Raw genomic sequence first — 10487 nt, 5'->3', positions numbered from 1 at the left:
TGCGTGCCTCATGTTCGTATCATATCTCATCTGATATCCTGTTTTTACTTTACTATCACCTCATTATGTTAATTTCAATTACTGGTGTCACTGAGTTGCCGCCTTTCCTACCCGTGAGCGGCAGCAGTAGCGCTTATCGATATAAGCCCTGACGTATTATCTTTGCTGACTGCTATTACTTCCCGGTTGTCGTGTGTTGGGAGTTAGTTCGAATCTGCCCGTGAGTTGGGAGGCGCTAGCAGTGCAGTTCGGACCTGGCAGTGTTTGACTTAGGACGTTGGAGAAGTTCAGTCGGTGCGTGGCTGCAGTGAGGTCCGGACACCCATGACTCGCCCGACGGTTGCCGATACATGTCACTTGAGGGCGGCTCACTTTGATTGTCGTCGGTCGGTCGTCCTGTCAGACGACGTGTATGTTGGCCGGCGATCGCTTATGAGTTGCCTGCGTGTGCCGACTCGTGATTCGTCCTTGTTATTGCACAGTCGCTGCCGTTAGTATTGTATAGTACTTCGCGCAAGTGTTCGTGAAATTTGGTGTGGCTTGTGATGTCAACTGCTCAGTTATTTTAGTGCTGTCTCCATGCTGATGTGTGGCAGTCGGACGGTTGGTGTGGATCAGCCAGGAAGTCTCCGCTCGGCGCAGTGGGCCGAGCCCGCTGGCGGTCTCTACGCAGTGTCAGAGTGTGTGGCTCACCGATCCAGGACATCAAAGTTGAGTGGTGATTTAATTACTGAAGCAAGTCCTTTCACATTGTGCCGTTGGTTCTCATGGTTGGCTGTTGGGGCAATTCCCGTGAGCAACAGCGAGTGTGCGAGTTGGCGAACGTTTGGCCACCATCTGGTGGAGTTAAACTGTATTTTGGTTATTTGAAGTCCAAGAGCACCAGCGAAATTTTCTGCCTTGTGGTCGACAGCGTTCTGGTTACCTGCCCTGGCCGCTGACGTAAAATTCAGGCAGTGTCCTTTCCTCACCGTGTCGTCGCTGTCCAACAAGTGTGTGTAGTTTTGACAGCTTATGCATACCTGGTTGAGGGCGGCTACGCCTTCTACGTTTTGGCTTTGGAGTTCCTTGTGTACTGGTCAGGTGGAAAGCAAGTCATCTTGTCGGTGGGTCCGTTGACTGTCTCTTGGTTGGGTTGCCTGCTGATCGGATATACTTGGGCCTACTACCTGTCTCCCCTAATAGAAAGTTAATATTTCAAGTGCAGACCGTCCACCAGAAACTTCTGAGCGGCGCTGGCTGTACTGCCTTTTATTATTGGTGTTCGATGGTGTATTTTAATGGCTCATAGCCGATGGTTTGCATCTGTTTGTCTTTAGTTGGGTTTTAAACAATGGATCTTCAGCCGTTTTAAAATTGAAAGTTCCTTACTTGTCAAGTCTTGCATTGTTTGGGCCTTCAGCCTCATTTAAAATATTTTTTTGGATAAAGCTTGGGGACTTCTGCCTTTTGAAAATTTATTGTAGCTGTGTTTTCAAATCATGAGCCTTCAGACATTTTAAAATTAAAATGCCTTACTATTCAAGTCAGAGTGTTTGGGCCTTCAGCCTCATTTGAAATATTATTTAATGATAAAACCTTGCGCTTTCGGCCTTTTGAAAATTAATTGTAGTTGTGTTTTAAATCATGGGCCTTCAGCCGTTTTAAAAATTAAAGAGGTTGTGCCCTTAAGCCATAAGATTGTGTGACATATTCAGTAGATAGTTAAGGTCGAAAATTTTCGCTGTAATGTTTGGGAAACTAAATTAAGTTATATGTGTTCGAGTGTAACTGACAGTAGCTCATTTTTCCCACAATTCCAACTACCTGTTCTGTCCTGCGGATTTAACCAGACGTCTCAGAGAAGACCACCGGACAGATGGAGCAAACACTTGCAGAAGACATCGCGGTGAATGATAACGCCAAACACTAGCAGGAAAAGATTTGTTAAAATCCTTGACCACGGTTTCGGTATATCTAAATATTCATTCATCAGAAGTAAAAATACACCTGAACAGGAAGACACCTTCATTAGCAAAAACTTAGCATCGGAACTGCGAAAGAAAAGACACTATAGCTTACGTAACTGTAAAATTACCAGAGTATTAAAAGCACAAAAACTTTTGGTCACTTACTAAAATCACATCCTGCACTGGAGAGACAGAAAACAATTGTACCAAAGGCGTCGTCAGTAGTGAAAACATCATCTCGATTTATACAACATAATTATGGACAGAGCGTCGTTGCAAACACAGCATAGCATCAGTACTTCGCCTGTGAACTAGCGTGAAGATGATATGAAAGCCCTAGGGCAGACAGTGTCACCGAGAGAGGGCACTTGTGGTATGCGTGAGACACGCATACATACGGATCAAAATTATTAAAAGTTTTGTTAATTATAACCTTCAGTCTTAATAAATAAAACATATCAGAACCACTGAAAAACATCTACGTAAAATAGAAAATACGAAACCAATTTACCTGTGTCCTAGTGTCAAGCAGATGAAGTTTGTGCTATGGAACACATCTAACTAGAGAGGGCACTCGCATTGTGCGGGAGAATCTCACGTAACAGAAACGGTAAAATACATACTGGCGAACACAACCAAAATGTTAAAGTAAAACGAAACCATTTGTCGTTACGAATAAAAACATAACAGTCATTTAACCACACATACACATCAAAAGCCACAAACGGCAAACATCAAAAATACGTAAAATCCCAACAAGACAGGAAAAGCACATCTCACCAGCATCAACAGGCAAGAAAACTAACTTCTACTCAGCCAGACTATACTATATTAGAGAAGGGAAGGGTTTGAAACTATCTAAAAAAAATTTCTAAGCTGCACCTGTTCGTTAAGAATAAAACCCTCTGTTAGAGACAGACGCTTGAAAATCTCTGTTTCTTCAAGCAGGTCCAGTTTGTAACCCTTACACGCTTCGTGAAGCAATTCCACGTTCATCCAGTTTACGTGGTGTACGCTGCAAGAGCCATAGATGTTTAGCAAACGTGGAATTATATAAGTTATCTCTATTTTTACCTCTCATGTGTTATTTATACCTTAATTTAATGGGTCTACCTGACTGTCCGACGTAATAGTTTTTGCAGTCGTTACAAGTAAATTTTTAAACGCCGGATTTAGTGCCAAGTTCTTCCCGTGTCCCAATAGTATGAATCATTCTTTGTTTCAGGCTATTATTTACGGAAAAGGCAACTCTGTAACCGTATTATTTCTCTAGGAGTCTCCTTATCTTATATGATACGTTCCCCAAAAATGGAATAGAAATAAAGTTATGTTACGAACATTTATATAAACTTTCAGTATGTGATCTAATTAAACCACTGGTGTTTGCAATGAACATATTGCGTTGAATTCGAACACCATCTTTTATCAGGAGCAAGAGTTAGCGATAGTTAAATACCAGTTGGATGAAAAAACAGGCCAGAGAAATGCGACATCTTTGTCATATAGAAGTCTTGTCTGTTACTTAGTTATATTTACATCTTTTGTAACATTTTTATAGATGTGGATGATTTGTTTCTGAGTACTGTTACAGGCTGGCCATTTACGGATTACCAGATAGCATACTGCCAAAAATTTAAGAAGAATGACTAGATTTATCTTTAACAGTTTTAAGTAATTAGTGATACTCATTTGAAGGACATAAGTCAACACCTTTAAATTTAAAGAAATCGTCCGTGGAATGAAGTCTTCTCCAAGAGGAATGATTTGAGGGTAGAGTTAGAATTTGCTTCCCCGCCCATCAGGTATTTCGTGTTCTGGACAAACGATCAAACATTTTTTTTTTGTATTTCTGCGTGTTCAACTTCCATTTTAACTTTAGTAATGAGTAATAAATATCTTCTCTCCCTCTTGTATTGTCACTGTGGGCATCACTGCTCCTTTGAAAGTCTAACGCATTACTTATGTCAAACGTCATGAGCGAATATACCACATTGTAAAGGAGTGGTTGAAGGGCCTAATTCCTGGAATGGTATCAACAAGACCATCGTGGGTGAACATTATATATTGTCCTGGCTACTCACCCCTGTATAACTGTTACTTTGCTTCTGAGTCGTGTGTTACCTCAGAAAATTGAATTATAATATATTAACAACTGGAAACATATTGAGATGTTAATTTATTTGTTTCTGAACCTAGTAGCTATACGAAGAGCAGAATTTGCTGAATGTTTGAGTATTTCAGTAATTGTTTTTAACATTTCAAGTTTTGATCAATACGTATTTCCAAAAATTTGTAAGATTTGTAAAATTTCTGAGACCCGTTCACAGGGATTTGTCGACTTGGAAGATGTGTTCGACAGTTTAAAATGATACCAGATGTTCAGAGAAAATAGGGGTAAGCTAGAGAGAGGAAAGGTAATATACAGTACGTACAAGATGGTTCAAATGGCTCTGAGCACTATGGGACTCAACTGCTGTGGTCATAAGTCCCCTAGAACTTAGAACTACTTAAACCTAACTAACCTAAGGACAGCACACACATCCATGCCCGAGGCAGGATTCGAACCTGCGACTGTAGCAGTCGCACGGTTCCGGACTGCGCGCCTAGGACCGCGAGACCACCGTGGCCGGCTATGTACAAGAGACAAGAGGAAATAATAGGAGTGGATGACCGAGAACGAAGTCCTCGAATGAAAAAGGGTGTAACACAGGGATGTAGTCTGTCGGCCATACTGTTCAGTCGGTACATGGAAGAAGCAGTGATAGAAAAAAAAGAAAGTTTCAAAAGTGAAACTGAAATTCGAGGTGAAAGGATTTCATCACACAATTGGCTGATTGTTATCCTCAGTGTAAGTGAAGAGGAATTACAGGATCTGCTGAAGGAATGAATAGTTTAATGACTACAGAATACTGACAAAAATAAATCGAAGAAAGACGAAGGTAATGAGAAGTAGCAGAAATGAGAACAGCGAGAAAGGTAACATCTGGATTGCTACCTAGGCAGCAAAATAACAAATGACGGGCGCAGCAAGGAAGACATAAAAAACAGGCTAGCACTGGCAAAAAGGGCATTCCTGGCCAAGAGAAGTCTACTAATATCGAAAATAGGCCTTAATTTGAGGAAGAAATTTCTGAGAATGTACGTTTGGAGCACAGCATTGTATAGTAGTGAAACATGGGCTGTGGGAGACCGGAACAGAATCGAATTGAAGTATTTGATATGTGGTTCTACAAACTAATGTTGGAAATTTAGTGGACTGTAAGTTCTAAGCAGAATCGGAGAGTAAAAGAATATCTGGGAAATACTGACAAGGAGAAGGGACGGGATGATAGGACATGTGTTAAAACATTAGGGAATGACTTTCATGGTACTAGAGGGAGCTGTAGAGGGCAAAAACTGCAAAGGAAGACAGAGATTAGAACACATCCATCAAGTAACAGGGGACGTAGGTTGCAAGTGCTATTACTCTGAGTTGAAGATGTTGGCATAGGTGAGGAATTCGTGGCAGACCGTATCAAACAATTCAGAAGACTGGTGACTCAAAAACAGTAAAAGAAAAAAAAAGAAAGAGCTCTATATTTCCTAAGCATAAACCTGTTACGTATGTTCCAATAGTACATACATAACAAAATATAACATAGATTTAGAAAAGTCATTTGCATAAGTTTTCATGGCATCATAAAGTTACAGAATTGACTAGAATTAATTATATGCATCTCTAGTTAAAAAAGTTACCTGATACAGATGTTATAGTACCAACTATCGACACTAATGTTACGTATCATGCTTTCCGTTCTTCTTGTCAGTGTTTTTCGTGTATTCGCCGATTCTGCGGGAAACCTCATTTCTCATCACACGACTTAATTTTCAGAAAATACCCACACGTTTCAAACGTTTAGAATCCCTTTTTTCATGTTTTCCCATAGTCCATGATTCGCCATTACACAGTGCTGTGCAGAAGACTTAATTTTCAGAAATCTCGGCCTCGAATCTCCTCTTTAATCCGGCCACTTCATCCTTGGTTTGCCATTGTTATGGTTCTCTCTTGGTTATTGAAGATGTCGTGTGTTACCCGACTTTCCGTACATTCCTTTGTTTATTATCCTTACTAGCTCCTTATATGCGTGAGCAGTTAGGCTGATTTTGTCATGTTGGTGGCACTTGTCTACCCTTGCTATCTTCGGGATTTTGTAGATGATATTTTTCCGGATTTATACGTCCTCTCACAGATACTAGGTACATGCTCGAATTGTTGTCAGGTTGACACTTCCCGAAGTGCTTTTATAAATAAGTTTTTTACTGTAGCGCACAAAGAAACTGATATAGACATGCGTATTCAAATACAGAGATATGTAAACGGGCAGAACAAGGCGCTACGGGCGGCAACGCCTATACAAGTGTCTGGCGGAGTTGGTAGATCGCTTACTACTACTGCAATGGTAGGTTATCGTGATTTAAGTGAATTTGAACGTCGTTTATAGTCGGAGCACGAGCGATGAGACACAACTGATCCGAGGTAGCGTTGAAGTGGGGATTTTCCTGTACGACCATTTCACAACTGTACAGTGAAAATCAGGTATCCGGTAAAACATCAAATCACCGACATCGCTGCTGCCGGAAAAATACCCTGCAACAAAGGGAACAATGACGACTGTAGAAAATCGTTCAACGTGCCAGAAGTGCAACTCTTCCGCAAATTTCTGCAGATTTCAAGGCTTAGCCGTCAACAAGTGTCAGCGTGCGAAGCATTCAACGAAACATCATCGATATCAGCTTTCGGAGCCGAAGGCCCACTCGTGTACCGTTGATGACTGCACGCCAAAAATTTTTACGCCTTGCCAAGACACATCGACACCGACACTGGACTGATGATGACCGGAAACATGTTACCTGGTCGGACGAGTCTCGTTTCAGATAGTATAGAGAGGATGGACATGTACAGGTACAGAAACAACCTCATGAACCCATGAGCGTGCATGTCAGCAGGGAACTATTGAAGATGATGGAGGCTCTGTAATTGTGTAAGGCATGAGCAGCTGGAGTGATATGGGATCCCTGATACGTCTAGATACGTTTCTGATCAACAGTGTCTGATCAACTGTATCCACTCATGTCCATTGTGCCTTTCGACGGACTTAGGCAATTCCAGCAGGACAATGCGACACCCCACACGTCCAGAATTGCTACAGAGTAGATCCAGGAAGACTCTTCTGAGTTTAAACACTTCGCTGTCCACCAGTCCTCCCAGACATGTACATTATTGAGCATATCTGGAATGCCTTCAACGTGCTCTTCAAAAGAGATCTCCACCCCTTCCTCCTCTTACGGATTTATGGACAACCCTGCAGGATGTATAGTGTCAACTCCGCCCAACACTACTTCAGACGTTAGTCGAGTCCATCTGCGATATTAGGCAGGTGCACCTGTTTCTTGGGTTCTTCCGTATATTGTCTACTTTGCCACATAGGTAAATTAAGATGTTAACATAGGTTTCGTAAGCCGTTCATCCCAAATTGTTTTACAGGTCAGACAGCTGCCAATGATTATGTTTGAAAGTGAGTGTAAGAGGTAAACGTACAGTAGAATGTCCCACAGACACAATTTGTCACGTAGATGAACGTCTGGTGTCCTCAGAAGGGGTGTCTATTGTTATCCTTTCTGACAGTGCAGGAAGGGAATGAAAGCGCAGGAGGTTATGGAGTGGGAGGAAGTCACGCTGACGTCACGTCTCTCGGCAAACCGCGTACGGCAAACCCGGTGCCGTGCCTTAAGCTGATCAGCGGTGCGTGGGGTGCCGGAAAATGCGTTTCGCGGAGCCAGAGGCGGGCGGAGGTGAAAAATAAAGGCGCGGAAAACTAATTCGTCGAGGAGGACTGCTGGGAGGGAGGTAGGAGGCACCGCACGTCTGTCCCTGGAGACGCCGCGCCAGGAATCCAATATTCGCGGCCCGTCGGCCAGGCACCCTCGTATGCCACAGCGGAAATACGGCACATCACAAGGCGCCCACTGCTGCCGAAGGGCAACGCTGCCCAGGTCGGTAAGCGTCGTTTAATGGCGGTAACCGTTTTACTCGAAATATGAACAGTTCTGTACGAGCGATCCTAATGCCACTTTTCTTACAAAGGAAAGGAATTTTCTCTATCGCTACAGTACAATACAGGTCATTCAAATAGCGTCATCATGATGACGGCATACAACAAACATCAAATTGGCACCTCATCGTCACCTCCACTCGTTTTATTCGTATGTTGACGTGGCACTAGCTTATGTTATCGAAAGAAACACGCATGCAGACACGCTGGTGTCGACAGTGTGCCAGTGTACTATCTCGCGTAGCTCATTGACATCACCGGATGCGCGGTATCTCTCTTGGGGAAGGTCTTTGGTAAGTGGTTGCTAATCACAGAGCTTGCCTTGAGAAATCCTTCTGAAATCGGAATGGGACGGCTCTAGCTGGTAGTGAGTTTGCTCTTGGCTGCTCCACTTCATGCTGCTGTTAAGCTGTTGGTGGAGCCACTGCATGCTATTCGGTTAAGCAACGCACTGAAAATGTAATCACCTGCATTCATTAGGACGCTATTACTACGTGCTACGATTGAAAACGAAAGTTAATTCTTTGTGGATGGTTTGATTCACGTGACCACATAGACTGGAAAATCCATGCATGCTATTACTATCCATAATCATGCAAGATGCTAAGAAACCCTCTGATTCAGTAACAAGTTACTTCGATTCCACGATGTCATTATTTCATGTATCCTGTAAAATGACTTATTTTAAAATGATATGTTTCTTTTGTGCCCCATTTCAATTTAGATGTTCATTAAGGAGATTTACTTTCAGGTTTGTTGTACGTCAACATATTCTGTGACATGCGTGGTTTTCAAATAGAGCAAGTAATTTTAAAATCTGTTGTCGATGTATCGGTTTTACCTTATTTAATTTATTTTTGTAGCCAAGTAATCACGTAAATTCACTGTCTGTAACAGGTCACAGCCATACTTGACCTGTTTCATTGCAGCGGTACTCATATCAACGCCATGAGAAATATCGAATATTGCGAGTTTTTTCGGCATTTTTCGATAATTACTCATAAGTAAGGTTGATGGCAAATGCAGCAGTGCAGCAAGCACAAGCTGCAGGTTAGCTCTTGCAGATAAAAGCTCTTTTATGTGTTCAGAGTTCAGAATTTTTGCATTTAAGTAAGGCTCAGAGTTGGTTCAAATTGTACAAAGTGCATAAACGTATACATTGCACGGAAGGTCGACATAAGGCTATAACCATTACACTAAGAGTTTCATAATCTTTGCATCCCATAAAGTCCACTTATTCCCCATGTAGAACTAGGTAATTGTTTCTTTCAAAGGTTAACTGCTGCGAAGATTAGCTGTTGTCACCGCATGCATTAAAGTGAGATGCTTTTTTACCAGGGCTTGTTGGAAAAATCGGATCTAATTAGTTGCCTGTAACGCATAAATTTTGGTTTGAGTAGCTAATGTAAATCAAAGTAGACAACAGTTAGCTGTCATCTTGAAATGTACTTAATGTCTGACTGTGCCAATGTTTAGCATATTAGCGCATTGGGACAAACAAAGTTGGAATGACGCTATTTACATTCCATTTGTAAGGAAACATTACGCCGGGGGGGTGCTCATTAAAAAAACACATTTGAATGTTGATTTTTTTGTAGTTGATAGTGTTATGTGTAAAAAGGAATAATGCCTTCCTTCACATGTCTGAATGTGCGATTCATCGTTCAGCGATATTGGTCCTCGCAATCGCCGGTATACCATGACTTTCATAGGAATATAGCGCAATGGGTTCACGAGGGCCATACTGAACGCCATGGAAGATCTTGGCACCGTCGTGACTCTAGCGCCCGATAGAGCAAACATGCCTTTCGCCCGACCATGCAGGGCCATGAACCGCTACCACGTACCTTCAGTAAGAAATCCGGCTTATTTGCAGGAAGGTCAGTACCGTTGCGGACGGTGCGACGATGTCTGCAACAGCACGGAGTGTTAGCGTGGCTTCCATTACTGCGGCTACCCTTGAGGCGGCGGCAGAGAGTTGCGAGCCGACATTGGGTCTATCCAGGGACAGCTCTGTAAGCAGGAGTTTCCCACTTGGTTTTTTTCCACATCTCATATGTGGCTTGCTCCAGAGAGAAGAAATGTGGTCAGTGTCCATTAATTGTCCTTCTGGCCCAACAACTTCCACTAGCGTATGAGGTGTTATTAGGTACATAACATGCCACCTCAAGTTCGCGCAGCCGGTAATTTGGTCAGCGCGAGCTATACTTCAGCCTTGTCAACAGTGCTGGCTTTGTCCCATCTCCTAGGTCTACGTAACGTTGCCTTTCAACAAGATAACACACATCGGGCGTTCGCATAGTCCGTTGTGGTCAGCTGTCGAAACGGGTCCGTCACGTTCGTAGGATGAGGAATTCCTGCTCCGATCAAGGCCTTACGAAACTTGCGGCGTTGTCTGTCATTGCGTGAACATCCCAGTATCACATGTTTGAAGTCTGCAATTTCA

This window comes from Schistocerca gregaria, chromosome 7 (genome assembly GCF_023897955.1).
Source record: "Schistocerca gregaria isolate iqSchGreg1 chromosome 7, iqSchGreg1.2, whole genome shotgun sequence".
Lineage (NCBI taxonomy): Eukaryota > Metazoa > Arthropoda > Insecta > Orthoptera > Acrididae > Schistocerca > Schistocerca gregaria.
Note: the sequence above shows the minus strand (reverse complement) of the source record.